A 27,780-nucleotide genomic window follows, 5' to 3' on the forward strand; every position below is an offset into this window, starting at 1 on the left:
TTTAGTACCACATACTTCCCTCTGGTTCACAATGTGGATGTTTGTACTAATGCACAAAGTATATGAAAACTGTTTTTCTTTGATTCCTTTTCCTAAAATTCACAAATAATCAAAATTGATTAATCTGGCAAAACATCAAAAATACAGAGGGAAAAATAATTCCAATACCAAATACACAATTTGACAAAATATAAATACTGATTAGAGACTTCATGAAATTCTCATTTAAATCATTTTTTTCCTAACCATTGAAATTTATTTGTAATAATCCACTCAGTTGAAATAAAAGTTACTGGTAACTTCTATATTTTGCTAAATCTAAGCTACTAAAATATCTGTTAATAATTCTGCAAAAAATAACTGGGGAAAAAAGTTTTTCATGAGTATTTTAAAAAAGAGTAAGAATATTAGGTTTCATAGGGCATTCCTTTCCTGCCCACAATAACCATATAACATCCAAAACAAATAAGTTTGATGGCACTGCTGAAAATTTTTTCTTCATTCACTGAAATGTTTCAGTTAATCCTAAACATAAAAAAAAATTTTTCAAAGCCAGCCTCAGATAGAAGTAAAAACCCTAGCTCAAGTGTAAGGCACTTGTGTGTTCTAAGAGCTTTAATAATTACTAGCTCATTTAATCCCCAGAGTAATTCATCTTATTTTAGCTAAATTAAATAACCTCTCCAAGCTAGAACTAGAACTCAGATCTACTATCAGTGACTCCAAAGTCCAATTATTTACCAGCCAACACTGCTATGATATAACAAAAAGAAAGAAGCCTCATGACTAAGGTGACCGTACTTCCTAGCGGGTTTGCCCAAGACAGTTCAGGTTATGCCTGCTGTTCCAAGCATAATTACTAATAGTACTTCTTTCACTTTCAAAAGTATCCACATTTATACAATAAATTTTTGGCCAACCTATACATAGCAAATAAGAGGTAAATAAATCACAAAGTGCTCTATAAATATTCTAGTTGAACCAAAACTTCCCATCCAGACCATCTAATATTCACTAAGGGACTACTAAACACATAACAGACACTGAACTAAACATGAGAAGGAAAAGATGTTGCCCTCAAACTGATCAACTAAAGGGATCACTACTAGAGCATGGGAACAGCCCAGCAATTTAACAAACCCAGAGTTCGCTCAAAGCACAAAGTTTCAGAGAAAAATGACACCTGCATTTTAAATGGAATGAAGAACTCCTGGCTAAAAAAGGATGGCCCTTTCATAAATTTCTGAACAGTAAAGAGAAAATATTTTGGCCTATCTCACAGGAATATTGTGAGAAAGAAAAAAAATGCCTATCCACATTTTCCCTTCCCTAATTTTCTTCCTTAACAAAACTGAAATATTATAACATAATGGAGATGTTACCAAGGATCAAAAATAATAATAATAAACCCCACGATTATAATGCATTTGCTTTTTCTAGGAAAATATCATTTAAACTTCCAAGAGGATTATCTTCACCAAGACAGGGAATAAAAACATCAAAATAATAAAAGAAATAGCCTTACTAGCACAACTACCTCGGGGAAGTTCTATAGTACACACTATAGATTTGATCAAACAAGTTTAGTCCCTCTTTATTAAGCATTTAGGGTCTAAATAATACTAAATAAAAAAACCCAAAAGGGATGAAATGTTTCCTGAGGTAGCTGGTGGACCTTTCACATGGTAGTTTAAAATAAAATTTTTTCAAATTAGGGCTATGTTAGAGGTCCCTAGGCTATACTGCATATGTCTTTTGTGAAAAACACCAATCTGAAATAATAACAATTTATCAAATTAAAATTTATAAACAAAGTTAAAGATCCCTCTTACCAAAGAACCAGTGACTTTCAAAGCTAGATCCATGAAAAGGCATACCCTTTTCAGGGAATGAGAGCTGCGAAAAAGATGCTCCTGTAAAGAGATAAAGAACTAAGTTCACAGCCCAAAAAATCTTGAGCAACAACTCAGTTCATTCCTCAGCAAACGGAAGAAGAATTAGCTTATTTTATAGTTACTTGTGAAAAACAGAGATCACACACACACAGAGAGCTGGGAAAATTTAATAATCAGCTCCATCCTACATTATTACATGAATGATGGTGAGAGGTTATTATTGGGAATATTAAGTAAGACATATTCCATTAACAGCCAATATTCCAAAACTCAGATTTGCCTTTAGTTTTCCCATTCTAAAGTCAGTTTTCATTTTGGGAGTGAACACACTTACTGGTGTGGGTGGTAACAGAAGCTGTGTACTACAACTGTGTTCTCCAAAGGAAGCCCTGAGAAATCAAAGTTCAGGTAATTCATCCTAGGCACAAACCATCTGCAAATAAGCATGAGTTGAATTAGATACTAAATAGATCTTGCTTTTTAATCATTAGATATTTCAGTCCCTTGGATGTGTGATTTTATTAACACCAAATGTATAATTACTTTTTCTTTTCACTATACAGTCTACACAGTCAATCTGAACAGGGCAGATATGTTTATACTAAAATAGGTGCTCAGTAAACACTTGTTAGACTTTTACCTCTAAGAAGTTTGCGGGTAAGGAAGCAGACTCCATTACAAAAATTTCCAAGTAGAGATCCAAATTTTTTGATTTTACTGTATCAAATGCTACTGTATTAAAGTAGGCTATACACAGACATTCTATTGAGAGCTATGTGCCATGCATTTTACAAGCATACACACTTTATATACGCATTAACTCATTTAATCCTTTTATGACACAGATATACAATTAAAACCTCCATTTTATAGATAAAAGAGCTTAAGTAATCGACCCAAGGTCATGTAGCCAGAAATGGAAGAGCCAGGACTGGAATCCAACAATTCTAACTCCAAAGTCCTACATACTTAACTATCCCAATACTGTCTGAAGGATCTCCAGCAAACCAGAGGCTCCGAGAGCACAAAACCATACTAATGGAGTATTGCAAGCAGTATATCATGGATTCAATTATTTATTTAGATGAATATAGGCTCATAAGTATGATCTTTTGTGTGTACTCCAATTTCTGCTTTATTTTGCTTCTCAAATCATTGCAGTTTTGGCCATTGGGAGCTTTCAGTTGCCTCCTATGCTCCTTAATATATCCTCATCAATGTGGGTTACGGTGTTGTGGTGGTAGCTGTTTGTTAGAGCACTTTCTTACTTTCTGGCACGAAAAGATACTCTAGGCTCACCGTGTATACTTCCTGCCCCCAGTCCTATAATCAGCCGATTTGCCAAGGAGCTCTAGTTCATGTTACTCTATTATGATATTAGAATCCAAGAATCTGGATACTAGGTATGCTCCTGGGATTCTTTAAACCTTCTCAGCTGACAGAGCACAGAAATACATGTGTGTATATAAACTCAAGTATGTACTCATATCTATAAATATTTAAGTATGTACCTAGCTGTATGTGTATTAAACTAAACGTGAGTTCATACTGTCTCCAAATGTAATCCATTAGTACATGGATCATTCTAGACTTCTCCCCTTGTCAGTAAATTTCCAGTCTAACAGTGAGAAGCCTGTCTCCCACCATCCATTTACTTAATTGTTCAACTTCAGTACACTATATATCAGTATCAGAATTAACCTGTACCCCCTGGGACACTATCAATTAGACTACAGTGCTTATGTGTAGTTCCTTTTATCTTAGATTCTACTCATTTCCAAGGTTAATGAGGTCAGCAATCCCCTCCCTTTCTTAGCAGGTTGTTTCACACATTTGTAATATAATAGATTATCTTGTCACCATCTACATTCCTTCCTGGGATCCCTCAACCTCCATTAAGAAGTTTACTCTTTGTGCTACAAAGCCCTATGGATTTTGACAAATGCATCATATTATGTCCCGTATCCACCATTTCAGTATCCAATAAAATACTTTTATCCAGCAGTATTTTAACTGAATTAAATGGCACTACAATTCTCTATGGAAGCAGTATGGTTAGATAGGAGGAACTGAAGTTAAAAGCTGTGACTTTACACAGACTCCAAGAAGGGACTAGTGGTTACCAAAGGGGAAGGGTGGGGGAGGACTGGTGGGTGGGGAGGGAGAAGGAGATTGAGGGGTATTATGATTGGCACACGTGGTGTGTAGGGTGTCACAGGGAAGACAGTGTAGCACAGAGAAGGCAAATAGTGACTCTGTGGCATCTTACTATGCTGACAGACAGTGACTTCAATGGGGTATGGGGGGGATTCGACAATATGGCTGAATGCAGTAACCACATTATTTTTCATGTGAAACCTCCCTAAGAGTGTTTATCAATAAAAAAAAAAAAGCTGTGAGTTTAATGTTGACAAGGCACAGATAGACGTTAGGACTACCAGCTATCCATCCTCTCAAGAACCCAACAGCCTCATTGTAAAATGAGGGGGTTCAATTAGATGATGATAATATATAGTATTTATTGTATATGATCTAGCATTTTTAAATGCCTGGAATAGGATGGGAAATTTCAACCTGAGTTCACTCTGCCATCTTTATTTTATCTCTGCATTCCAATGCCTTGCTCAATAATTCCTGATTGATAAAAAATACATATATAATAATATACAGCATTTATTATTCACTTAACTATGCCAGGGATGGTGCTAAGCACTTCAAGTGGATTCTCATTTATTTCTAACAAATCTCTATATAAAGTAGATACTAGTATCATCCCTATTTAAAAGATGTAACTAGGACTTAATATTATTAACTTGCACAAGACCTAGCCAGAGTTGTAGAGCCAAGAGTCTAGAGCATGAATTGGGACATGGTCTGCATGTTAAATGCAGCCATTGCCCATTTTTGTAAATTCTTACAGGTAAGAATGGTTTTTAACATGTTTAAATAATTGGAGGGAAAAAAATCACTCTTTCATGACAGATGAAAATTATATGAAATTAAAACTGTGCCCATAAATAAAGTTTTATTATAACATAGCCTCACTCATGTATTTACATATTGACTATGTCTGCTTTCACATTATAACAGCAGAGTTGAGCACTTGCAACAAAGGAAACAGGACCAGCAAAGCTTGATTTATCTGAACCTTTACAGAAAAACTTTCATTAAGTCCTATTCTAGAGCCTAGCTTACTACTATATTCTAAGAGTGACTCTAAAAAAGGCAAAAGAATGACATCTTGGACAGATATATTTTAGAGTCTGAACTAAAACGTTTAATGTTGCAAAATACCATCTCTTTGAGTTATAGTCTTAAATATAAAGATATTTCTATTAACATCTGGTATTCATTATGTAATAACACAAAGGTTAATGCATTGTAATTATTTCTTTATTGATGTATTTTACCCTGCTTTATCAAAAGAGATCTGAGATATTTTCTACTTGTAATAAGGTTTCTGATTTCAATACTTAATAAACTAAAACTCTAGATTAAACTGATTAAACTGTCAAAGTAAAATGGTACTTACAATAATAACTAACACATATTGAAAGTACTATGTGCAGGTACCATTCTAAGCATTTCTAGGTACTCACAATTATCCTCTATGAAATAGGTACTATTATTATCCTAATTTAACAGATAAAGAAACAGGCTTAAAGAGCTTAAAGAGCTTCCCAGAGGCCACACAGTTAAGTGGGAGAGCTAAAATTTGAACTCAGGTCATCTGGCTCTAGGATCTAAAAGGGTTTCAGCTATGCTACACTGCTACTAGATTACAATCCTTCTATTAAGGCAAATTAAGGCCTTTAAACAAATGAATAAAATGTCTACATTTATTTTTCTAAAAAAACAAAATCTAACTACTAGTAATTCGTACCACCTCAAAAGAAACATTTAGGTTTATATTCTTAATGGTAGAGTTTGCATAATTGTGTTCATCTTTGCAGAGCTCTTCTGTACTCTGCATACATACACATACAATTGGATTAATTTGCTTGTACACCCTAGAGTCTACCACAGTCCCGTAAGCCAAGAAATGAGGATCAAAAAGCTTCACTAGGTATTCAATAAATATTTACTGAGTGAATAAATGAACAGAAAAAGTTAATTTCATAAACCATTAGGTACAAATATCATTAAATGGTTTGTTGACCTGGAGTGCACTAGGGCTGGATCACAAAAGTCTCTGGCTTTGTAACCCTTAAACTGTGTCTGGTCTGTTCTTGAGCTTTAACCACCTTCCACGCTAGTAAGTTTTATAAACAAATCACTCATTATACACCCATCAAACAATATTCATCTTTGAAGCTAGCTCTAACTTTCCAGGATTATTATTAATGATTTTCCTAATTCAATACACCTTAAACATCATTGTCCATCTCAGTCTTCAGCAATCCATTGCAGAGTCAAATTTCTTTCATCTTCTTAAAAAAGCCTCAGCACTTATACTGCCATTTTCTGGAAATCTTCCTCCTGCTTAATTTATTCTTCCTTGAGGTGCAACAGTTGGAATACATTTAACATCTTATGAGCAGACCCATGTTTTGTACTAAGATAATGCAGTCCATTTTTAAACTTTATTTTTCATACCTCCCTCAGGAATGACTAACATTTTGTTGGCCATAAAGGCAACATTCTCAGGGATAAACTGACCACTTGGCCTAGCATTCTTTATATTATACTGATGTTCATTAGCTGTTTTTGTGTTCGTGTACAGACACAAAAGATTTATCCACAGTTTATCCTACTTGGCTACTACCTTCCTACACAGAAAAACTAGCTGTCACATACAACTCAGAGGTAACCTTATTTGTTATTTTAGAAGAAACAAGAATAGGTCTAATATTACCAAAAGGTGAACTCTATACTTGAAGACCTTGAGAAAACCCTATATGCCATACATGCTGGTCCTTCCTAGTACATAAAAAATAGTTTCCCCTCTTTCAAATCAAAATTAAAATGTACCTCATAATCTCTGGTGTTTATTTCTTCAAAGACAAAAATAACATTGATCAGTACGCTGTCAGTTAATATGTCAATATCAGAAGTGAAAATTATTATCCCTTTTACAGATAAGAACTGAAACTCAAAAAAGTGGGACTCAAACTCAAAATTTTTTAAGTCAAAAACAGTATCTTTCCATTATACCAAAGCTTTTCCCGTAAGAAGTCATATTTGCATTCTTGTGAGCATAAATTTAAATATCAATAATCCTACTTCTTGTTATGGAAACCACTGGTTTGCCACATATAAATAACTTAGCTATGTGTCCAGGACTCCCTAGGGCAGAGGATCCATTAAACTAGGATCCATGAACTTGGATTGGAAAAAATTTATTCTTATTTTCACCAACCTATAATTAAATTAATTATCATTTCCTTCAATTCTGAATGTAAACACCACACCACAGCAGTATTAGTAAGACTATATCCCTGGTTATTATTTAATTCAATAAGAAAGAAATTTCCTGCATTTAAATTTTTTTAATATGTGACATTTTTAGACACTTCTAAAGATTTAAAAATCATATTCTAAGAAAGGGTTCAAAAAAAAAGAAGGGGTTCACAGGCTTCTTTAGACTACAAAGGGGTCCAGATGTGTAAAAAATATTAAGAACCCTGCTCCGGAGACCCTCAGGTTATCTGTCAATCCTTAATCCTTGATAGTTAAGGTATATAAAGGCATGTCACACAATTTACTCATAATCCTCTAGTCTGTTAAAATTACGGATAGCATTTAGTCCCCTTGATTTTTTTTTTATTTGTCAACTACATTTTCCTTTACTGAGCTCTTACTTCTAACCTAACAATGGAAATCTCTATTATGAATTTATTAAGCCCAGGTATTAAGTTTCTTTGTGATCAACTTTTCAACCCTAATCAAACCTTATTAGCAAGTCAATCCAATGCTTCTGCAACTGAATTTCTGACTTAATATACAGCCATGCATTATAATTAGCACACATCATATAGGTAGGTCACGGGGAAGGCAGTAAAGCACAAAGAGAAGGAGTGACTCTATAGCATCTTACTACTCTGATGGACAGTGATTGCAATGGGCGGGAGGGACTTGATAATATGGGTGAATGTTGAAGCCACTATGTAGCTCATGTGAAACCTTCATACGATTGTATATCGATGATACCTTAATAAAAATACATACATATATATATATATATATATATACATACATACACACACACACACACAACCATGGTCCAAGTATTTGTGCCCTGCCGTCCGCCATTCATATGTTGAAATCCTCACCCAAAAATAATGGGGGTGTATTACGTTGAACCAGAGCCCTCCTGATTAGGCTTAGTGCCCATAAAAGGTGTTTAGTATGTATTACCAACTATGCTCTTCTCATCCTCTGCATGCTACAGCCTATCACATAAAATTCTTATGCTTAGCAATCTACTTTAATACTTGTTATCAACTTCACTTAATTTTCCTACACAAACTCAAGAGTTTGTTACAATCCTGTCCCACTCTGACCACTCTAAAATCCACTGCATCCCAGCCTTTTATTTTGTATTAACTTGTATGTTGACATGTTAAATCCCCAAGTCAGTTTTAATCTTCTGTGGATAGGAGAGGTGTCCCATTATTCCTTCCCTAGTCCTATGTCTACACAAGTAAATAGCAAGTCAAAAGTTGTTACATGATACCTTTCCTTGGTAACACTATGACAAACTTTCATTAAGTGAAATTGTAACACCACAGTTCATGGTCTGATGCTTAGACTTAATCACATTTCCACCTTAATGTATTCAAAAATGTTTTTATTAGTCATAAACTTTTCTAATATTTGTGCTCTTTACAGTTATTTCCTATTAAAGACACAGACCTATAAAAATTGGTTTGAATTCTTTCAAACAAAATGTGGAGGAAAAAGACATAGTAAATTAAAATGGAATTTAATTCTTAAAAACACAGATATATTTTAGAATAGGTATGCAACTTTTACCATAAATAACCTAAACTCAAATTACCGTTTTATAGCAAGAGCTTGAGAATTTCAAGCATAAACCACCAGCAGCATTGAATGTTATTTAGCAATAAAAAGGAACAGTCCTAATATATGCTAACAACATGGATAAACTTTGAAAACATGTTAAGTAAAAGACAACAGTCACAAAAGGACACATATTGTATAATTCCGCTTATATGAAATGTCCAGAATAGGCAAATCTACAAAAATTGAAAACATGTTAATGGCTGCTAGAGGATGTGGAAAGAGATCTTTTTGGGGTGAACGTACAATTCTGAGTATGTTAAAAAACAAAACTGTACACTTTAGGAGTTTTTTGGTATGTGAATTATATCTCAACAAAGCTGTTACTTATAAATAAAAAACTGCCACTAGTAAATCACAATGAAAACTTCCTTTGGAAAGGAATCATGAAAGTCACTGATTGGACGAGGTCAGCCTCCTAATTCCCTCTCCTATTCCTACCAACAAGTACAAAACATGAGAACTAGACAGTGTATGACTCAAGGAAAAATTCGGGAACAGTTAACTAAAACAGTAAGTGCCTTCTTAGGTTCTATCACTCCTAAACTGCAGGGGGCTTCCACCCTTGGTGATCACGGAAGTAGTAGTTTTCATCAGCGAGCTCAAGAAGGAATGTCAAAATAGGATGACACTTACGTAGACTCCCTAAAAGACCATTAGAGATGTCACCTACAGAATCCTAAGTCTATGCACGTGTTAGGCTGCCCCCACTCAACACCAACAAGCAGCAAGTACCATTCATCCATATACCAACTTGCTCGCCATAAATTGACACACTATCAAGCCCTTAGATCTCATTTGTTTAAAAGGACAGATAAGGCCCTCATCGGGTTCCCACTCGAGCCCAAACAGCCCCCGCCCTGCCCCATTCCACCCCCAAACCCACACACGTGTTAGACCGACACCGCCCCACCGGGTCCCACGTGCACCTGGTCTAACACATTCCCCACGTGTGGGCGCCCCACGGGCTTCCTCAGCTGGCTGAGGTCACCGGATGACCCCGAGGTATGAGAGGGGAAGGATGAGGCCCAGGTCTCGTAAGCCCCAACCCTGTAGAGTGTCCACACCCATTCTCCCTACTAACCCCAACAAATCCAAGGGCCGGGGGCGACGTCCCCTTTAAGACGCGGCCCAGTAGTCGCCCGCTGAAAGGGGCGCTACGGGGCCTACACCTTCCCCACCTCCGTTCACCCGCCTACGTCTAGTTGCCTCACCTCGGGCCGCCGGGCCCCGCCGCCGCGGCGGCGGCGGAGGGGGGGCGGGGTGCGGGCGGGGTCCGGAGGGGGAGGTCGCCCCGCCGACCGTGGAGCCGCGGTTCGCTCTCTGAGACCGTGGGACGGTGACTGCGTTGGGCGTGGACGCTCCTAGCTCGCTCCCTCGGCGGCTCCTGGGACCCCAAGATGGCGGCGGCGCTGAGGCGGCTGCGGGCGCTGGGCCGGCGGCGGCGGCGGCCACTTTCACTCACTGAGAGGAGCGGAGCAGGGACACGGGGAGCCATGGCGGGGGGGAGGAGAGGCGCCATAGCCAGGCCAGAACAATCGAGCCGCTACACAGCTGGCTTACCCCCCGCCCCGCCCACGTTCACAGCTCGTCGCCAGTCTGTGGTCGCCCGCAGTGCAGCTGCCGTCTGCCTCGTGCAGCTCGCACCCCGCCGCTGCTGCCTGACACCCAACGCAGACCGGGGTTCGGGGGGAGACCTTGATCCATGCCATCTGAGTGCAGATTGGTCGGGGCTGGGACTGGCGAAGATTGCCGAAAGGCGGCGGGGAGGAGGATAAGGATGTCATCGCTAGAGTGAGCAAGCAGATCTCGCGGGAGCAAATGTCGCGAGACCTTACCAGGCTGCAACCGCCGAAATAAAAAAAATCCCGTTACTTTTCCCGGAAGTAACGTCAATCGAAACCGCCCAGGATCCTGGGAATATTGCTTTCGGCGGGCCGCAGATGCGAGGATGTTTGTGATTAGTTTGTTAGGGGCTACCGAACACTGGTGAGGCCAAGATTGGCTAGAATGTGATATTTTATCCTGTTTCTGGCCCCTTTGGGCGGGTGTGTACATCGTGGGGGAAGTGCCTGCTGTGTGGAGCCACTCGTACCGCTGTTTGGGGCTCCCCTTTAGACTCAAGGACCAAGACCGCGATGCTGTAGCATAGTAAGACGATGTCTAAGTAGAGGCTTTAGGATTGAAGGACTTGGGAACACGCATATCTGCCATCGGAAATGTCTCCCTGATGTCTCAACCACCCAATGAGCCTCAGAAAAGGAAATAATTAGTATGTCTGTGCCAACTCCGTAGGTTGAGCCTCTGCTACTCAGCGTTTCCTAAAGCTAATGCAACTCAGTGACCAGGGTCTGTCATGAGAAGTACCCAGTTTAGAACCTAACTACAGATAAGAATTAGAACTTACTGAAAGTTAACTATGCTATTTCAATTTCCTCACGTCTCAAGATTTAATTCATTTCAAGCTGGCCCTTGACATTTCAACACAACAGCATTTACTTAAAATCATTAGCCTTGTGAAAAATTCACTGGACTCTAAAAAGAATTTTGCTTGAAGACAAAAGTATATGACTGTAAGAAAAAAGGGGACTTATGAAGACACAAGTATCTGCTCATTTGTGGGAAAAATAGAAAGGATAAACCAGAAATTTAAGTGATTTATGTCTTATATGAGAAAGGTGGGAAGAAAGGGACGGAATGTGAATAAGATAGGATTGGCAAGGAAGAGGCAAATATTTTTGTATAGGACTGACTCTTAGAACCATAGTAGTATTTCACATACCCCAAAAAATAAATAACTAAAACTAACAAAAGATAATATTTGAGTAACACTTAGCTGACTGAAGCATAGGCCAAAGGAACAGAATAAAGGGAGAAAAGTCAATAAGCTAGAGAGGACTAAGTTGTAGAGTCCTTTAAAGTTCAAATGTAAATTGTCATACTCATAGAAATGACCACAAACATCCTAGCTTAAAGTAACATTGTTTTACAGTTCTGTAGGTCTGAAGTTTGACACAAGTCTCAAACTGGGCTAAAATCAAGGTGTTGTCAGGGCTGCCTTACTTTCTGGAGACCATAGGGAAGAATTAATTTCCTTTTCCAGCTTCCAGAGATGGCTTGCATTCTTTGGCTCCTGGCTGCTGTCCTCCATCTTCAAAGTACTAGTGGCAGGTTGGGTCCTTCTCACATCATATCTGACCAATTCTTACTGTTTTTGAAAATAATCCTTTTGATTACATCAGGCTCACCCAGATAATAGGAAATCTCTCTATTTTAAAATCAACTGAGTAGCCACCTTAAATCCACCTGCAACTTAATTCCCCTTTGCCATGTGACTTAACATATTCACAGGTCTGTGTACATCCTTGGAAGGAGAGCATTATTCTGCTCCCCCCATCTGTCCTAAAACTTCTGATGTATGTTATAACTCATCATCTTTCATCTCTTTCACACTAGAGTCCAGTTTTTTCCAATCTCTAATAAAGTCTTGTGTTCTTGGTTCTGTTTCTCCAAAAGGAGAAGTCTCTTCGGCTTTCTTTAAATATTGTTCACACTCATTAAATATGTAGCATTTTATTAGGGTAATGTTTAAAATACATTAGGAAATACAATATACAAAATATTACTTAATGATCATTTTAAGATAACTGATCAACTTAGGATATATATTTTATTTCCAATAATAAAGCAATAAACAAAAAAACCATGTTGTGAAGGGGGAGGTGACCCCAAAATGAATATAAACACTAAGAAATGAACTTACCTGTATTACAAATGAGTAACATAGCCACTGTGCAGTGGGAGGGGAAGAAACAGACTCACCTAAGTAACTGAGGGAAACAGTAAGTATATTGACTGGATACCTAAAAATAAAACCAGTTGAATTTAAGTAAATGCTGTGATCTATATACTACTATGTTTCTAAATGGTGGGGCTGAGTGGGTGGTGGGGGTGGGGATGCAGGTTAGCAATTTGAAAATTTGACACTACTATGTATCTGCTAGAATTAAACAAATATATTGCATTTCACAAGCTGGGTTTCTCACTGTTGGAGAAAAAATTATTAAGGAAAGAGGGAAAGCTAAAACGAAGCCTGTGGTGTTGGATTGGATTCTGAAGTATCAATATAAACTTAATGGCTTTTAATGTATGTATATTAGTTACAGATATACAGATTGTATGTATGGATTGATACATACATATTCTTAGGTCTATCTGCTGAAGAGTGTGAGTCAGTAGAGAATACCTAGTACCCAGAACTTGATTTCTAAAACACAATTCTCCAAGGAGAACCTTGGAGAAATAATTGATTCCTGGGCTGAGGCAGGAAAAATACGAAAAGGAGCCTGGAATATCTTGTACTGCCAGAAAACAATGCTCAAAAAAGGATGTCACAAGAACACAGGAGCCAACCAGAAAGAATTCCTAGTGGCCAAAGCAACAAAATATTAATAGCATAGCATTATGATCCATAGGCCCATAGATATTTAGTTTTATATTCATGCATTTTTACTGATATAAGTAAATAATTGGTTATTTAAGTGAATAGGGGAAGGGACAGCTCTTATACTTTCAATAAATACAGAAAGAGGGGTAACAAAAATCATCAGGGAAAAACCAAAATAATGTGCAGACAAGATACACTGATGGATGCTAAATTAGTGGGTAAAATTTTGAGAAACAGAATTTGTATAGATTCAACAGTTTCACCCAAGATACATTGTAGCACAATGGGAAAGACAGTAACATAATGGCGAAACTAAGCAGAAACCATCTTAACCAAGTGATCAAGGTAAACATCAGACATACAGTATGCTGTAGTAAGTTTCCTATGTATGTAAAAGTTGCTTCAGCCCTAAGGGTCTAAAACTGGACCAGTGGGTTCTGATAGATGGTCACTGCCCATACCATGGGCTTGAAAAGGGGAAGAAGAGATTTCTAAAAAAGGTGGGGTGCTCCTCTGAGTAGCCAAAACAATAAAAGTGTGTCAAATGGAAAAACAAACCCACAAAAGCACTAGAAGAAAGCATAGATTATTTTTTTTTCACCTTGGAGTGAAGGATCCCTTCTAAGTCTGCTATAAACTCCAAAACTCATAAAGGAAAAAGCTGCTAAATATAACAAACAATACAACCCAACCCAAAAATCACCACAAATCACATTTAAAAAACCAACTTCTTTAATATACAAAGAAGTTACATATTTTACATACCACATTTTAAAATTAACAGCAGTATAATTTCCTGTCTCTGGGAGAAACAGATGTAAGCACTATAGAAGAGAAAACAATTTGTTCACATTTGTTCAATAAGTATTTACTGACTACTTTATGTATGTAAGGCATGGTTCTCGGCACTGGAGATGTGGCTCTGAAAAAAAAAAAGAAAAATGCCAAAGGTTAATAAACACATGAAAAGATTCTCAACTTCATTTATAATCAAATAAACACAATTTTTTAAAAAATTGGAATATTATTTTTCACTTACCAAATTGGCAAAGATTAAGCTCAGTACAGGCAAATCTGAGGAAATATAGACACCGCTATACACTAATGAAGAAGTCTAAATTGGTAGCATCTTTTTAGAGAACTTTCATTTCTTTCTTTAATGTATCTGATTTGCTTGAGTTTTTTTTACAAGTATCTATTATTACTTTCTATAATTTGAAAAAAGATTATATAGTAGTCCCCCCATATCAGTTAAGTTACCTGAGGTCAACTGCAGTCTGGAAGCAGATGATCCTCCTTCTGACATCCTCAGAAGGTAAATAGTAGCCCAACACTAGGCTACAGTGCCTACATCATTCATCTCACTTCATCTCATCATGTAGGCATTTTATCATGACACACCTTCCCAAGATGAAGGGTGGGTCCAGTACAATAAGATATTTTGAGAGAGAGAAACCACACTTACCTAACTTTTATTATGGTATATTGTTATAATTGTCCTACTTTACTGTTAGTTTTTATTGTCAATCTCTTACTGTATCTAATTTATAAATTAAATTTTATCATAGGTATGCATGTTTAGGAAAAAACAATATATAGAGAGTTTGGTACTATTCATGGTTTCAGGCATCCACTGGGGGTCTTGGGACATATCCTCCATGAATAAAAGGGGTCTACTATACTTAAAAATGAAATCATAAAATACACCTATCCTTTTTTAAGGGCCTTTGAAGCTTTCTGGTTTGACAAGTGTGAAGTTACGGGAAGACATTTTGTTTTTCTACAGAGGCGCATTCTTGGCTTAAGTGATGAAAAGTAATTCTAGCTTTGTATTTTTATCTTTCACTCTTTCATTCAGCAAACATATACTGAGCTAATGCCAAGCAGTGTGCTAACCACTATTTAGCCTGTTGAGAGAGACATCAGATTAAATAATCACAGTATAATATGACAAGTGCAACAAAAGATGTATGTACAAAGTACTTTGGAAAGGAGACATTGGTAACTGCCAACAGACGCAGAGAAGACTTTTCTGAAGAGAGATATTTGAGCCAATTCATGAAAGACAAGGAGTCTCTTTTTTGCCATAGGCATACCACCCAAGAAACAAACGGAAATGGAAAGAACTACCTCGACATCAAAGTCATCAGAGAGGTAGTTTAAACAGGGCCTTTACCAGTTGAATTACAAATGTGGTGAAATTAAGAAGAGAACCATTGAGAGTTGTAGAAGGAGGATGCTGATGTGGAAGACACCTGGGCCTAGAAAATGAAGGCTGAGCATGAACATGAGATCGTCATCAATATCTCCATCAAGAAATTTAAGACTTTAGTGCCCCAGATCTCAGGATCCTCACATAAAAACATAATTACAGGAACATTTCAGACTGACATTGCTGCTAATAAAATACCAGGCTAGTATCTCAAGGAATGGGCACACACTGATGAGCTTGGAATATCAGTCTGTATTTTTCTTTTCTTGTAATATCCTTTTCAGGTTTTTATCTCAGGGTAAAGTTGGCCTTACAGAATGACTTGGAAGTGTCTTTTTTATTGTACGAATGAGTGGTGTAGTTATTTTTTAAGGCTGTATTTGTTAGAGTTATATACTGAAATATTTACAGGGGAAATGACCACAGAAAAAACTGTGGCCCAGCTTACACCCACACCAGTAAAAGCTGAATGGGGAGCCTAGACTTTCAGCCTTTGCAGCCTATCACAAGGTGCCCCAACACCCTGGTAGGGTGGCATCAGAGAAGCCAAGAAGGAAGCCAGGACTTTCATCACATCTGGGGATAACAAGGACTGTACTCCATGGCATCAGTGGAGATTATGTGTCAATCTGGAACTCCAACTGTAGTGTTGGCTTATGTTGTCTTTTTTTAAAAAGTGAGGTCCATACAATAAAATGCACAAATCTTAGTGTGCAGCTCGACTAATTTTGGTATATGTATACACTCATGTAACCTTCACTAATTTTTTTCCCCTTCACCTATTTCACCTATTTCCCCTGTTCTTCACCCACCTTCCCAATGGTAACCATGTCTGTTCTCTGTGTTTCTGAGTCTCTTTCTGTTTTGTTTGTTCATTTGTTTGTTTTATTTATTTATTTTTCTCTAAGGGAATCTCATTTATTTATTTTTCTCTTATAGGGCACACTAACTCAAAATGTGGTCTTCGTATTTTTTTTTAAATTTCTGCCCAACATCAATGGAGTGAAGCTAAAGGAACAAAGCAACAAAAACAAAAAACAAACTAAAATAATCCCCAAACCAAAAACAACTGCCTTTGAAAGCTCCAAGCCATGGAGGATGTGAATGCTAGAATTTACTTCTCAGGTAAAATGTACTCCTAGACAGCTCTCCTAAGCCCCGTAGTTAAACAAATGTACAGTAAGTGCACAATCATTACTTGTGGGTTAAATACATTTATATTTTAGCCTGAAAAGCCAAGAATCCAGATGGCAATATAAATTGCTGAGTGTTTATTTTAATCAGTATCACAATTCTTCAGAGTTGTTGCTGCTTTGGGAAAATATTTCCTTCCTTTGTATGGTTTTAATTTTTTTGTATGCATGTGGTGAGGTAGTGTTACTTTTGTTCAGTCTGAGGAATAGGCTAAAACTGGTTCTAGCAGGAATTACTGAGGTTCTTTATAGAATTTTTATAAAATAACTATTCTGCAACATGAATAAACAGGTTATAGTGTCCGACTAATGTGCTTATGTAAATTGCTTGGACAAAGCGTTTACGATGTATTGCTAAAGCCGTTTTGTGGCTAATATACTGAAGATGGACAGCCAATCTACTGGCCAAAACACACTAAGTAAGACAAACAGAGCAGTGAGTATGAAATCCACTACAGAAGATTATGGAATTCTTAGAGCAGCGGGGAATAAGCTGTCCCTCTGCACAGCTGGGACTTTACGCCCGTCTTCCCAAGCAGTTTTCATATTCTAGGCAGATCGTTTAATACCTAGTAACTGTTTGAGGTAACCTTGCTCTAGGGGTGGGACAAATAGCTTGTGCCAGGGCTAATTCCTTAAATTTGGATTCAGACACTGTACTGCTGGCTAACCACATATCCTTTCAGAAAGCACTGCATTTCTAAATATGCCTAGACTTAGGTAGTCTTGTCCTTTAGAAATACCTTATTAACTGAGTCAACCTGTGGCTCACAAGTGAAGAGGAGCCAAGACAGAAGCCTCTGGGAAGGTCCAGCAACATGACATGATGCTTTAAGAGAGACTGTAAATAGATCAGGACTGGACTTGATACTTCTCAAAGTTTAAAGGACTACTGATGCCTGTAATTACAGTATTAATTAAAACCAAATTATCTGTATGTACTGATATTGGATTATTATGTTCAGATGTAAAGTTCCTATTGGGTAAGAGGGTAAGCCATATCCAGTGACTTTTGGCTTTTTTCAGAAGGCAGACCTTGCAATTGTCAAACATGCTATACAGTGGCTCACTTTCAACTGGGAAAACAAAGAATAGGGAGAGAGAAATTAAACTAAACTATTTTTTTTCCTCATGAGTTAAGATGTTCTGCCTAGAACCTGTGTACGAGCATATTAATACTGTCTAATCTTGAGCTTGCTACTTGAAAGTAGCTACCATTTTATAATAACTTTTATTTACCACTGTTCTTTATAATGACATCTATATTATCTGGCAAAAAAAAAAATGTGCTTTACCCCACAAAGAACTTTTTTAAATTTAGGTATAATTTACATAACAATAAAACGTACAGATTTTAAGAGTGGAGTTCAATAGGTTTTTGACAAATTTATACATCTGTGTTGCCAATACCAGTCAAGGTAAAGAACATTTCCATCAGTCCAGATAGTATCTTCATGCCTTTCTCCTCTCAACACCTCCTATCCCCCAACCCAGGAAATCACTCTTCTGATGTTTTTCTACCGCAAGTTAATTTGGTCTGGTAGTAGTAATTTGTCTTCACTTAATAGTGACATTTGGAGATCATGCAATGAAGATAATTCCTGGTGTTGAATTGCTTTCTCATATTATTTTCTCACTTCCTTTGATTTGATGTCTCTTGAGGTCTCTGGCCAGCTGCCAGCTGCAGTCCAACACTACCTGCTCATCCTCCATATTATACATTTTCCCCAATGGCAGCACCTGGACACTGTCCTAGGAGTAGGTCCTGATCTCAGTTGACCTTTTTCTATGAGGTCTTATCTTTTCCCCAAATGTAGGCAGTCTGTTCTTCTGTCTTCAGGTTGCTTTTCAGAATTAGTTCTATTTGTTGTATTTTCGTGTTTTATGTGATTTTGGGGGGAGGTTTCTGCATCACTTCTCATGCCACCATGTTTTCCCAACCCCCCTCATTTGTTTTAATTTTTTAGATTTCACATGTAAGTGAAATTATATAGTACTTGTCTTTCTCTGACTTATTTCACTTAACATAATACCCTCTAGTTTCACCCATGTTGTCGCAAATGACAAGATTTCACTATTTTTTATGGCTGAGTAACATGCCATGGTATATATGGACCACATCTTTATTTATCCATCTACCAATGGACACTTAGGTCATCTTTTTTCATTTACTTGAAGATCCTGGTTCTTGGTGATTCTCCATTGAAACCTGGACATTTTCATACCATGTCTTTATATAGAATTGTGGTTCTTACTTAAACCTATTTTAGTTGGCTTTCTCTGACATTGCACTGAAGAGGGGATGCCAACATGTTACCAGCAGGTAGAGGTAGAAATCCAGGCTTCTCATTTGGTTTTCATTGATGTTTGAATGTTAAAAGTGGCTCCTCATTATTGCTGGCTATTGGGTATAATAATCTAGCACTATGTCCTGTGAAGCACAAATGGCTTTCATTTTGATAAAGTCCAATTAATACATATTTTTTCTTTTTTTACTTGTGCTTTTGGTGCAATATGTAGGCAACCATTGCTTAATCCAAGGTCACAAAGATCAACTCAATTACAAAAGCAAATCAATAGAAGAAAAGTAGCCTTTTCAACAAATGGTGCTAAAGTAACACACATAGGCTGAAAAATGAACCTTGACCTAAGTTCACACCACATAAAGAATGATCTCAGGAGCCAAGATGGCTGCGTGAGTAGAGCAGTGGAAATCTTCTCCCAAAAGCACATGTATTTTTGAAAATACAACAAAGTCAACTCTTCCTAAAAGAGAGACCAGAAGACACAGGACAACATCCAGACCACATGCACACCAGCGAGAACCCAGCGCCTCGTGAAGGGGGTAAGATACAAGCCCCGGCCTGGTGAGACCCAGGCGCCCCACACCCCAGCTCCAGGCGGGAGGAGAGGAGTCGGAGCGGGGAAGGAGAGAGAGCCCAGGACTGCTAAATAGCCAGCCCCAGCCATCCACACCAGAGAGCAGACACAGTGCATGCGTAGGGTCCTGGATACTAGGGAAACAGGACAGTAAGAGCTGTGAGCGGATCCCTGCAGCCGGAGCCCCGGGGACAAAGAAAAGCGAGTGCTTTTTGGAAGTCTTAAAGGGACAGGGACCCCACAGCTGGATGGAAGTGTCCTGGGACACTTAGCCCAGCAGCAGGGAATCTGGGGAACTCTGGGCACTCTAACCCCCTGGGCAGCAGGAAGCACAGAGGCCCCTCATGGAGATAAATAGCCTCCTGGCCGTTCCCCCTCCAATGCGGCTCCACCATATTGGAGCAGAGGCCCAAGGCAGGCCACACCCAACCCACAGCAACAGCAGAGATAAACTCCATAGCAGCCAGGCAAGAATCAGAAGCCCCGTCTGCGCGCACCTGCCCAGCACAAGCCACTAGAGGTCTCTGTTATCCCAGTAGAGGAAGGCCACAAACCAACAAGAAGGGAAGTTCTTCCAGCCGTCACTCGTGCCAGCTCTGCAAACTATCTCTATGACCATGAAAAGGCAAAATTTCAGGTAGACCAAGATAACAGAGACAACACCTGAGAAGGATACAGACCTAACCAGTCTTCCTAAAAAAGAATTCAAAATAAAAATCATAAACATGCTGATAGAGACGCAGAGAAATATATAAGAGCTACTGGTTGAAGTCTGGAGGGAGAGTACAGATACCTGGAGGGAGATTACAGATGTTTGGAAGGAGATTACAGAAGTGAAACAAACTCTGGAAGGATTTATAAGGAGAATGGATAAGATGCAAGAGGCCATTGATGGAATAGAAACCAGAGAACAGGAATGCATAGAACCTGACACAGAGAGAGATCAAAGGATCTCCAGGAATGAAACAATATTAAGAGAACTGTGTGACCAATCCAAAAGGAACAATATCCGTATTATAGGGGTACCAGAAGAAGAAGAGAGAGAAAAAGGGATAGAAAGACTCTTTGAAGAAATAACTGCTGAAAACTTCCCCAAACTGGGGGAGGAAATAATCGAACAGACCACGGAAATACACAGAACTCCCAACAGAAAGGACACAAGGAGGACTACACCAAGACACATAATAATTAAAATGGCAAAGATCAAGGACAAGGAAAGAGTTTTAAAGGCAGCTAGAGAGAAAAAGGTCACCTATAAAGGGAAACCCATCAGGCTATCATCAGACTTCTCAACAGAAACCTTACAGGCCAGAAGAGAATGGTATGATATATCTAATGCAATGAAACAGAAGGGCCTTGAACCAAGGATACTGTATCCAGCATGATTATCATTTAAATATGAAAGAGAGATTAAACAATTCCCAGACAAGCAAAAGTTGAGGGAATTTGCCTCCCACAAACCACCTCTACAGAGCATTTTAGAGGGACTGTTCTAGACAGGAGCACTCCTAAGACTAAACAGATGTCACCAGAGAAAATAAAATCACAGCAAAGAAAGCAGACCAACCAAATACTAACTAAAGGCAAAAAGTAAAGTCAACTACCCACTAAAAGCAGTTAAAGGAAACATGAAAGAGCACAGAATAAAACAACCGATGTATAAAGAATGGAGGAGGAGGAATAAGAACGGAGAGAAGAAAAAAATCTTCAGACAGTGTATATAACAGCTCAATAAGCGAGCTAAGTTAGGCAGTAAGATATTAAAGAAGCTAACCTTGAACCTTTGGTAACCACGAATCTAAAGCCTGCAATGGCAATAAGTACATATCTTTCAATAGTCACCCTAAATGTAAATGGACTGAATGCACCAATCAAAAGACACAGAGTAATAGAATGGATAAAAAAGCAAGACCCATCTATATGCTCCTTACAAGAAACTCACCTCAAACTCAAAGACATGCACAGACTAAAAGTCAAGGGATGGAAAAACATATTTCAGGCAAACAACAGAGAGAAGAAAGCAGGGGTTGCAGTACTAGTACCAGACAAATTGGACTTCAAAACAAAGAAAGTAACAAGAGATGAAGAAGGACATTGCATAATGAAAAACAGCTCAGTTCAATAAAAGGATATAACCATTGTAAATATATATGCACCCAACACAGGAGCACCAGCATATGTGAAACAAATACTAACAGAACTAAAGGGGAAATAGAGTACAATGCATTCATTTTAGGAGACGTCAACATGCCACTCACCCCAAAGGATAGATCCACAGGGCAGAAAATAAGTAAGGACATGGAGGCACTGAACAACACACTAGAACAGATGGACCTAATAGACATCTATAGAGCTCTACATCCAAAAGCAACAGGATATACATTCTTCTAAAGTGCACATAGAACATTCTCCAGAATAGACCATGTACCAGCTCATAAAAAGAGCCTCAGTAAATTCCAAAAGATTGAAATCCTACCAACCAACTTTTCAGACCACAAAGGTATAAAACTAGAAATAAATTCTACAAAGAAAGCAAAAAGGCTCACAAACACATGGAGGCTTAACAACATGCTCCAAAATAATCAATGGATCAAAAAACAAATTAAAATAGAGATCAAGGTATATATGGAAACAAATGACAACAAACAACACAAAGCCCCAACTTCTATGGGACGCAGCGAAAGCAGTCTTAAGAGGAAAGTATATAGTGATCCAGGCACACTTAAAGAAGGAAGAACAATCCCAAATGAATAGTCTAACGTCACAATTATCGAAACTGGAAAAAGAAGAACAAATGAGGCCTAAAGTCAGCAGAAGGAGGGACATAATAAAGATCAGAGAAGAAATAAACAAAATTGAGAAGAATAAAACCATAGCAAAAATCAATGAAACCAAGAGCTGGTTCTTTGAGAAAATAAACAAAATAGATAAGCCTCTAGCCAAACATATTAAGAGAAAAAGAGAATCAACACAAATCAACAGAATCAGAAATGAGAATGGAAAAATCACGACAGACTCCACAGAAATACAAAGAATTATTAAAGACTACTATGAAAACCTATATGCCAACAAGCTGGAAAACCTAGAAGAAATGGACAACTTCCTAGAAAAATACGACCTTCCAAGACTGACCAAGGAAGAAACACAAAAGTTAAACAAACCAATTACAAGCAAAGAAATTGAAACGGTAATCAAAAAACCACCCAAGAACAAAATCCCCGGGCCAGACGGATTTACCTCAGAATATTATCAGACACACAGAGAAGACATAATACCCATTCTCCTTAAAGTATTCCAAAAAATAGAAGAGGAGGGAATACTCCCAAACTCATTCTATGAAGCCAACATCACCCTAATACCAAAACCAGGCAAAGACCCCACCAAAAAAGAAAATTACAGACCAATATCCCTGATGAATGTAGATGCAAAAATACTTCATAAAATATTAGCTAACCGAATTCAAAAGTATATCAAAAGGATCATACACCATGACCAAGTGGGATTCATCACAGGGATGCAAGGATAGTACAACATTCGAAAATCCATCAACATCATCCACCACATCAACAAAAAAGAAAGACAAAAACCACACGATCATCTCCATAGATGCTGAAAAAGCATTTGACAAAATTCACATCCATTCATGATAAAAACTCTCAGCAAAATGGGAATAGAGGGCAAGTACCTCAACATAATAAAGGCCATATATCATAAACCCACAGCCAACATTATACTGAACAGCGAGAAGCTGAAAGCTTTTCCTCTGAGATCAGGAACTAGACAGGGATGCCCACTCTCCCCACTGCTATTTAACATAGTACTGGAGGTCCTAGCCATGGCAATCAGACAAAACAAAGAAATACAAGGAATCCAGATTGGTAAAGAAGAAGTTAAACTGTCACTATTTGCAGATGACATGATACTGTACATAAAAAACCCTAAGGACTCCACACCAAAACTTCAAGAACTGATATCGGAATACAGCAAAGTTGCAGGATACAAAATTAGCACACAGAAATCTGTGGCTTTCCTATACACAAACAATGAACCAATAGAAAGAGAAATCAGGAACACAACTCCATTCACAATTGCATCAAAAAGAATAAAATACCTAGGAGTAAATCTAACCAAAGAAGTGAATGACCTATACTCTGAAAACTATAAGTCACTCTTAAGAGAAATTAAAGGGGACACTAACAAATAGAAACTCATCCCATGCTCGTGGATAGGAAGAATCAATATTGTCAAAATGGCCATCCTGCCCAAAGCAATATACAGATTTGATGCAATCCCTATAAAATTACCAGCAACATTCTTCAATGAACTGGAACAAATAATTTAAAAATTCATATGGAAACACCAAAGACCCCGAATAGCCAAAGCAATCCTGAAAAAGAAGAATAAAGTAGGGGAGATCTCACTCCCCAACTTCAGGCTCTACTACAAAGCCATAGTAATCAAGACAATTTGGTACTGGCACAAGAACAAAGCCACAGACCAGTGGAACAGATTAGAGACTCCAGACATTAACCCAAACATATATGGTCAATTAATATTTGATAAAGGAGCCATGGACATACAATGGGGAAATGACAGTCTCTTCAACAGATGGTGCTGGCAAAACTGGATAGCGACATGTAGGAGAATGAAACTGGACCATTGTCGAACTCCATATACAAAAGTCAATTCAAAATGGATCAAAACCTGAATGTAAGTCATGAAACCATTAAACTCTTGGAAAAAAACATAGGCAAAAACCTCTTAGACATAAACATGAGTGACCTCTTCTTGAACATATCTCCCCAGGCAAGGAAAACAACAACAAAAATGAACAAGAGGGACTATATTAGCTGAAAAGCTTCTGTACAGCAAAAGACACCATCAATAGAACAAAAAGGAACCCTACAGTATGGGAGAATATATTTGTAAATAACGATCTGATAAAGGCTTGACGTCCAGAATATATAAAGAGCTCAGATGCCTCAACAAACAAAAATCAAATAATCCAATTAAGAAATGGTCAGAAGAACTGAGCAGACAGTTCCCAAAAAAGAAATTCAGGTGGCCAGCAGACACATGAAAAGATGCACCACATCGGTAATTATCAGAGAAATGCAAATTAAAACCACAATGAGATATCACCTCACACCAGTAAGGATGGCTATCATCCAAAAAACAAACAACAATAAATGTTGGCAAGGTTGTGGAAAAAGGGGAACCCTCCTACACTTCTGGTGGGAATGAAAATTAGTTCAACCATTGTGGAAAGCAGTATGGAGGTTCCTCAAAATGCTCAAAATAGACTTACCATTTGACCCAGGAATTCCACTCCTAGGAATTTACCCTAAGAATGCAGCACTCCAGTTTTAAAAAGACAGATGCACCCCTATGTTTAACGCAGCACGATTTACAATAGCCAAGAATTGGAAGCAACCTAAGTGTCCATCAGTATATGAATGGATAAAGAAGATGTGGTACATATATACAATGGAGTATTATTGAGCCATAAGAAGAAAACAAATCCTACCATTTGCAACAACATGGATGGAGCTAGAGAGTATTATGCTCAGTGAAATAAGCCAAGTGGAGAAAGAGAAATACCAAATGATTTCACTCATCTTAGGAGTATAAGAACAAAGGAAAAACTGAAGGAACAAAACAGCAACAGAATCACAGAACCCAAGAATGGACTAACAGGTACCAAAGGGAAAGGGACTGGGGAGGATGGGTGGGTAGGGAGGCATAAGGGGGGGAGAAGAAAAGGGGTATTATGATTAGCATGCATAATGTGGGGGTTGGGAGAAAGGGGAGGGTTGTGCAACCCAGAGAAGACAAGTAGTGATTCTACAATATTTTGCTATGCTGATGGACAGTGACTGTAATGGGGTTTGTGGGGGGGACTTGTGGTAGGGGAGAGCCTAGTAAACATGATGTTCTTCATGTGATTGTAGATTAATGATAACAAGAAAAAAAGAGAAAGAAAAGGGGGATTACTCCCTGATAGGATAAAACTGCAAATCAATGATTAATGCATGCTTCACATATCCTTAATTTTAATCTTTTAAAGTGTGTCAGATGATCAGCTATGGAAGTACATTTTTCTGATAATATTCCTTTCCCTTAAAAAAAAAAGCAGTTCCTGTGTGGTGATCTGCAATAAGTTCTTCACAATGGTATAAAGGGCACATCAAATTGTGGGCAAAGGGTTTGTTTGTGTTTATACAGAGGATCAAAGCCTAATTTGGCTACCCAGAAAACGAATTACAATACGATATGAAGAAGAACTTCCAACATCATCATTCTCTGGAAGAGGCATTCCGGAAGATGATCATCAAAAAACTTCAACAAAGATCCTGGCGCTGTTGCAGTTGTAGCTGCATTCATCCCACCAGTTCCTGGACTTGCCATTGGAATAAAGAAGGAGATATCTAAGCTGGCCTGTGCATACAGTAAAACAACACATTTGACTGGATCTATACTGTTGGAACTCAACCAAGAATTAGGAGAAGTGCAAGTTGCAGTGCTCCAAAATCGTGCGACTATAGACTATTTACTGTTAAAAGAACATATGGGATGTGAACAGTTCCCAGGAATGTGTTGTTTTAATTTGTCTGATTTTTCTCAAACTATTCAAATTCAGTTAGACAATATCCATCATATCACTGATAAGTTTTCACAAATGCCTAGGGTACCTAACAGGTTTTCTTGGTTTCACTGGATATGGCTGGTAATTGTAGGTCTGCTTTTGTTATGTAGCTGTATTCCTATTATGTTAATGTCTGCATGCAATTTAATGAGTAGTTTAAAACCTATACATGCTTAAGTTACTCTACAAGAAGATATGTCAAAGAAATAATCAATCCTCCCATGTTTTCTTCCATATGCTACCTCTATAGCTTTTCTTCTTCCTTCCTAATTACAACCCTTAAATAGAATTCGTGCCTCATATCGAATTTACCGAGTATCATAATTCCTCCAAGTGGTAAAGATACCTCGAGACAAATGCTGGGCATAGAAGCCACAGGGCATAAATCTGCAAAGAAGTAAAAAGCTAACCTTTTCAAACAATATGGCTTCTCTCTCACTTACCAACTTTACATCTCCCTGTATGGCCCCGGAAGATGACTGGTTAGCCAGAGATGGGTAAGATTCCTCAAGGGAGGAACAACCTAAGACAGGCACAGTCGCAGGGGGGCCATCAGGTGAGAAATTGGGGATCAACAGAGGGGAGGCTTAGAACCTCACCCCCCCCTGTTTTGAGAGAAATCTTCTGTATCCGTGGATGTGTTGTTGCCCTTGTCTAGCTTGGATTAATACTTAGTCTATAGGCACAGACCTGATCATCTACATTTTCCCTCTTACAGCACTAAATTATGTTTTCTACCTTTATCTTGCATCTACCTACCACTTCAGCATTTTATTAAAAACATAATAATAATAAGGGAGAAATGTGGAATTCACATATAAATCAAGTATAAAAATCAAACGAATAATCATATCTGACTTGATTGTTTATAGTTCATGATGCGTGATCAAAACAGTTTCTGTGATGACTGCCCTTGCACTCTTCACCATGTAAGAACTTATTCACTGTGTAAGAACTTGTTCACCATGTAAGAACTTGTTCGTTATGCTTCAGAAGATTGGAGACTGTTGAGAACTAGGCTTGGGGTTGATTAATGATTGTGCATTGAGACCCCTATACAGAATTTTATTGTTGTTAACAACCATTTGATCAATAAATATGGGAAATGCCCTCTCAAAAAAAAAAAAGAATATAATACATGACCAAATAGGACTTAAGAGTTGGTTTAATATTAAGAAATCTATTAATATTATATCCTGTATTATTAAATCTAAGGGAAAATTTATGATATAAGTGCTGAAAATACATTAAACAAAATTCAACACCTATCATTTTTTAAAAACCACAAGAATATAGGAATTGAGAAATAAACAATTTTATTATTGTGAAAAAAAGAATGAAAGAATGATCTCAACATGGATTAAATCTAAATTGTAAAACTATGAAACTTTTATGAAAAAATATAGCAGAAAATCTTTAGAATGTAGGACTTGGCAAAGAGTTTTTATCCTTGAAACCAAAAGCATTATATGCAGAAAAATAAA

The 27,780-nt window shown here is 37.9% G+C and overlaps 1 protein-coding gene and 1 long non-coding RNA gene across 4 annotated transcripts in view; one reads left to right on the forward strand and one right to left on the reverse strand.

The window, feature by feature from the left end:
• INO80 (INO80 complex ATPase subunit) overlaps nucleotides 1-10,700 on the reverse strand; it is a 147,514-nt gene extending 136,814 nt beyond the window's left edge. For all 3 annotated transcript variants that reach the window (XM_073211654.1, XM_073211655.1, XM_037018901.2), the window contains exon 1: nucleotides 10,133-10,700. The gene's annotated coding sequence lies outside the window, so the exon portion shown is untranslated. The remainder of the gene's footprint in view (nucleotides 1-10,132) is intronic.
• A 123-nt stretch (nucleotides 10,701-10,823) lies between these two features.
• On the forward strand, nucleotides 10,824-25,340 carry LOC118972467 (uncharacterized). Its single transcript, XR_012120660.1, has 3 exons — nucleotides 10,824-10,907; nucleotides 16,517-16,702; nucleotides 19,291-25,340. It is a non-coding gene; the product is annotated as an uncharacterized lncRNA (long non-coding RNA).
• The last annotated feature ends 2,440 nt before the right edge of the window (nucleotides 25,341-27,780 follow it).

This window comes from Manis javanica, chromosome 8 (assembly GCF_040802235.1).
Source record: "Manis javanica isolate MJ-LG chromosome 8, MJ_LKY, whole genome shotgun sequence".
Lineage (NCBI taxonomy): Eukaryota > Metazoa > Chordata > Mammalia > Pholidota > Manidae > Manis > Manis javanica.